Source organism: Rhea americana, unplaced genomic scaffold (assembly GCF_003343005.1).
Source record: "Rhea americana isolate MKP2758 unplaced genomic scaffold, rheAme1 scaffold_140, whole genome shotgun sequence".
Taxonomy (NCBI): Eukaryota; Metazoa; Chordata; class Aves; order Rheiformes; family Rheidae; genus Rhea; species Rhea americana.
In genome coordinates, this window is record NW_028185484.1 from 1,804,777 (window position 1) to 1,810,673 (window position 5,897).

A 5,897-nucleotide genomic window follows, 5' to 3' on the forward strand; every position below is an offset into this window, starting at 1 on the left:
TTTTTACTATTTTGATGTATATCTGACACCGGGAAGGACCAGCTCCATTTCAACCTATTTAGACTCTGTTTAGACTAACTGCAAAGGAAAAGAAAGACAACATCCCTTGATTGTTGCCAATGGTCCTGCAGAACAGTGATGCACTTTGTTACAGGTGTGTGTGCGGGTGCTCAGCAGACACCACTGGAGACACCACTGGAGTTACATCCACTACATGGAGTAACTTCACTAGCTACACTGTAGGCACCCTATTTTCAAAGTGCTCAAAAGTGCACAGCTCAGCCAGGTTGTTCCTGATGATCCATATTCTTCCCACATCACAGATACCTACCTCAAACCTGGAGTGGAAGTCCTTTGCTGGCCAATACTTCTGTTATCACTTCCCAAGAAGAGGAGAAAGCAATGGGCAAATAGTAAAATGATTAAAATGGAAAGTCTTGTTTTCTTCTTCTCCTCYGTCCAAGTTGGATCATCTCATTGTCAAGGAGTTTGACATGGATGTTGAATCACTGGCATCACAGAAATGCCTAGAGCATTTCTGCCCATGGTACAAGAGTCGTTGCTGCAACAAAGTGTGACTTCCTGATGTGGCTGCCATGTCCCAAGTGAGACAACTACCATTAGGGAGCAGGTCTCTCTGCGGAGAGCTTGCCCTGCTCATTTGACAAATGTCAGCTGGTGACATCTCACAATCCCTGGGCCAGGAGACCCATGGTCTCAAAAAAATCTGTTTGTGGCCTTAGAGTGCAAGTGTATGCGCTGTTGACTAAGGCTTAGGAAAGACATTTATATATATATATGTGTGTATATATATATATATATATATGTATATATGCATCCCTATAGTAGCTTCCTAAGGAAGTGAGTTTTCTCTCTACTCAATCAAGTCTTGTGTTCCTCCATCCCCTCTTAAGAACCTTAAAACTCCTTAGCCAGTTTCAACCAAATTTGACAGCACAAGAGGTCTTAAAAAATCAGGTCTCTGGATATTTCACAGTAGAAAAGGGAGACCCAAATTTTTATCCCCACAGAATAAAAGGTTAATAAGCACCCTCTTTATTACCCACTGGAGAATCCGAAAATGAACACAGTAAAGGCAACCCAGATTGACTAGCGCTACTGCTCAAAAACCATATTGGGTTTCTAGGGGATGTTTTCATGTGTATGGGGGCAGTTTCCTTCTAATCAAGCTCTCATCCTGTCTTGCATTTCCATAAGCCTTTTTAATTTTCTGTTTTATTTCTGACTTCATTTGAATATATATATTTTTAATTGGCTCAGTATAGCAGCGGCCATCATATTGGCAATGTGTTGACTGATCACTCCATAAATAGAGCATTTCTAATGCTGCTAGAGGCACTTCAGCATTTTGAGTCACTTTCCACACTACTGTATTGCTTTAAAATAACAGAAGTGATGGCATGCTTTTCCCTCCTAGCCACCAAACATGGCAGGGGTGGGAGGTCCTTGGCAAGAGGCCTRCAGAACAATTTCCAACTCTTTCTATCTGCTCCCTATTTCCCTGGATGAGATATCCTCCAGCTGACATTTGGAGGGTCCAAAGATTTCAAATGAGCCTGTATAGATGTTCTAGTTAACTTTTGATCCAAAAACTGAACAAAAAAGGAAAAATTACTCTCAAGAAACTTCATTTTAATCAAGAGATTAAAGAAGTGATTTTGACATTGTAATGGAAGATGTCTAGAAAGATATGAGGAAGAGCTAAAGAAAAGAAGTGTGAGCGTAGAAGATGCAAGCTCTCGCATCAAAGGGATTTAACCAATTCTGAGTTTTAGTAAGTGCAGGATTCAACAGTGGACAGGTCTGTCACTTCAGGATACAGACCGTCGCCATTGGCATTGCAGATTTCCTTTCAGCACTCTTAGCAGAYGTGATACTCTTTAAGATTAAACTCTTTAAGTATCTTAAACTTTAAGAGTACCTCCAGAACTCTCATGTGTCATCTTAGATAAATACACTCACTGCTACAAGTCAGATACTGACAAATATCACCATCTTTACCTATACATTAGTACAATTATCGCTAACATCCAGGATTTGGTACTGATCATTTTGCAATAGTATGTGGTGCTTATCTTTCTTCTGTCTCCTTCATTAAAAAAAAAAAAAAAAAAAGCTCAGAGGAGGTTAATTGGTGACTGGTCAAAATTAGAGACACCTTGGATGCTTTCTTCAAAACTCATAGTCTTCACTGCTGTTGGAGACAGAGCATGACTTTAAATAAACAGACCTTGACTGGATATCTGCTATCAAGATTTAAAAGTAGGAAGTTGAAAACAAACATATTAAGATGGGAGGCAGGAGGGGAATTGCTTCACAATCATTTCAACAGATTGGATAACTCAGCGTGGTAACAGACTGACAGAGTCAGTCTGCAATGTTCTTCATTGCAGGATATAATATTGGTTGATTTTCTTTCTGTCAGCATCCTTATTTCAGCTAGGAGTCRCTGGATCCAGAGCTAGCATTGCTGGGTAAGATCCTCTGTCATGTGTTACGGGGATCAGATGACACAAACCATCTATTCTGGACTGAAAAATTTATGATATATACCAACTCTTACATTTCCAGGACACAAAATAAGCTTTTCACAGGAATAATCAAAGTTAACTGTGCTTCAGTGTATAGCTTTTGTGTCCAGTCTGATTTCCAAAAGATGTTCTGAGGTTGATACCTGTTTGAGTTTTAACATAGTCCTGAGAAGCATCTTGTCCCRATTTAGAAATTAGCAGTGATGAATAATTCCTAGTAACTACTTAAAAAAAAAAATCTATTGGTTGATTATCCTTAGTATTAAAAATAATAATAAAATAAGATTTTTTCTTTGGATTTATCCAGCTTCAGTTTTCAGATAAATCCTGTTATACCTTTGTTGCCTAGATTTAGCCTGTTCCTAATGTAAATTYCTGGGAGATGGTAAGCAAGCAATTTCTTGACCTTTTCTCTGATAAGTAGGCACTGTTCTCATTTTAAGCCAAATCCAACCCATTTACTCTTACAGYCTTTCTCTGTACCCTCTCCAATTTATCCCCTTTTTTTCCACTATAGCTTAGGCCAGTGGAATAAAGGCATTTTCCACTATAGCCTAGCCACCAGTGACAAATGCAGAATTAACACAACCTCATCCAACTTGAGGATCCATGTTTTTGCCTCAAGGAATCACAATAGTCCTTTTTGGCTCCTGCATTGAAGCAGACGCTCATATTTGGCTGATTATCTGCCATGAGTCTTTCTCAGAGTTATTGTTTTTTTGTAAGTCCTRAAAAGAATGAATCCACTTTATATGTTAATTTGTAGAAGGGAGTCAGCCCCGATGGATGAGTGATCTGCCTTATTTACTCTCAGATGTATGTTAACATTTTGCTTAACTGAAACATATATTATCAGTATAAGTACAGTTAATGAAGTGGTCCACGTCTCACCGTACCAACARTCTCATCCTTCTAATAAAGATTCACCCAAGCTTCATGACAGCAATAAAACTTGATAGTTAAATTTTATTCCTTGTCACTAATTGGAGGAAAATGCTTGATAGCAAAGGGTCAAAAACTGATCTCTTCAGAAATTCATTATAAATAATCATTAGAAACTGGATTGACAGATCATGGAGGTCCTGTATTATCGTACTGAAAAGGAGACAAAGAGAGGATTTCCTCTTTTTTGAGGGTTATACTTTTTTAGGGTTGTAGATAACTCCAGAAAATCCGCCTCCTCTGAGAGGCTGCAGGGTAAAACAAGGAGAGGAGGCTTGTGTGTTCCTTTCAAATATAACCAAGCTGGTTAAATAGGAACTTCAAAGGCACAAAGACGTCATCCTCCAACAAGAAGGTGCAATGACACAGTCTTGTGGGCTGAGGACAGCAGCCCACTCAAGCGAGTGACGGCAGTGAGCTGTCTCTACCTGGCAGATGCTTTCAGGGGATATGTACCAGTCTTAACTTCCTCACTGGTCAGATCCAACACCCTTTTCTGCTCCCTTCTCTCCCTTGCTATCAGCTCTGCTCCCCAAGGACTGGGACACGTTCATATGAAAGAATGTTGGTGTCTCTCTTGGGTGAGTAAAGTTTCAGGTCAGTGTAATCATTCCTGTTTTTCTCAGCATCCTAACCACAGTCCTGTATTGACCCATGCGTTCCCAGTGAAAAGCTCATGCTCTTCTTTCTGGAGAGCCTTAGCGCGGTCTGGACTCCCACGCAGAGCCGCAGCAAACGCCAGTGGAGGGGTCAATGGCATTTCATGCATGCTACTGCCATTAGTCGACTAAGTCATGCCCTAAACTCCACCAGCTCGCCTAAATAACTCTCTACTGACAAGAAYAGGAGTCTCAGATAGAGACCTCTACACTACCAACAACTAAAGTTAGATGAGACAAAACCCACCTTAGGTGGCATCTCGTTTCCCTTTACGACCAAACTGCGGCCTAGAAGGGAGGAGGAACCCACCCAGGAAAGGAAGTTACAGAAATCACTTCCAGTTCTCCTCATTTGCCACGAATTGCTCCATCCTTTGGATGGTTTGGAATTGTCAGCTCTGCTACCACAAAATCTTTTAATAGCTTTTATTTATTGCAATAGCTAGTTATGAATCAGTTCCCATATTGTTCTAGGTACTATATAAAAAGTATATATAAATCCACTTATATGATCAGCTAATAGAAAGACAAACCTTGCCATGAAGAAATGATCATCTAATACGTACTTTAATTATAGGTATAATTATTACAATTGGACATGTATTTTTTTAATGCAAAATGATAGCTGTAGACAGCCTCTTGGAAAGCATTCAGACTGGTTTATTAGCTTCTTATCCTGTTTTTATTCTTGGTTTTCAGGCATCAGTATAAGTACTTCTGTAAAGGTATAACTGCATCCACGTAAGCAATAGTACTACTTCATCTCTGCATAGTGACAATACCACTATCAGTGTAGCAGACCTCTAGTAACCTCATTGCCATGGGTTTTCAAAAACCCATCAAGCTGGAATGAAATGCATCTCTTTGCATTAGGAAAAGTATAGCAAAGTTCATTCACAGCGCACAGAATCGACACATCAAAGTTCATTTAGACTGAGTCAGGTTATTAGTTTAATAGAGAAAAAAAATCACTCTGAATTAGCACACTTTGTGGATGCTATTGTTCCAGAGTAAACAGGTCATATAACAAATGAGTATCTGAAATGGATTAAGTTTGTTTGAAACAAGGTTGTTTTGTTCAATAATATATATGTACCTACAGGAAGAATCGAAGATAAACTAATCTGGATGGGCTCCTCAGAGAAATACGCTCTTTCACAGGAAAAATCRTGTAGTCTTCTGAAACTGCCCCTCATAATAGACCCATAATGGTGGGCATGTTTCCGATCCACCACATTTGGATTCAAATTTCTCTCACAAAAAATTGAGCTTTTTTTTTTTCCTCACCAAACTGGAAATAATTGTCTATGATATCAGAATTAGTCTGTGCAATTTTTATCAGGAACATTTGTAATTTAAATTGGATCTTCAAAAGGAGGGGGATAAAAAAAAAATGTTCATTTCATGCTCATTATGTATCTCTGTGAGACTGATGACATTTTAATATTAACATTATTATGGGTTCCATATAAAAAAATAAAGTCTATTTAATATTCCAGACTGTCTGCTGATTGGAACCTTGTTATTCTTGACAATGGAAAATCAATTGGCACTCTAATTAAGAAGAATAGCAGAGAAATAAACAAAATAATAAAAGAGAAAGTTATTCCCTATATTAGATGTAAACCTGCTTGCATCATTTCTGAACCTTCTTCCCTCCTTTTTCAGAGTTTTTTCTCTATTGCCTAGCTCAGACTTTGATGTTGTGCTGGAAGAGTAAAGTTGCTTCTCAAGATCAGGAGAA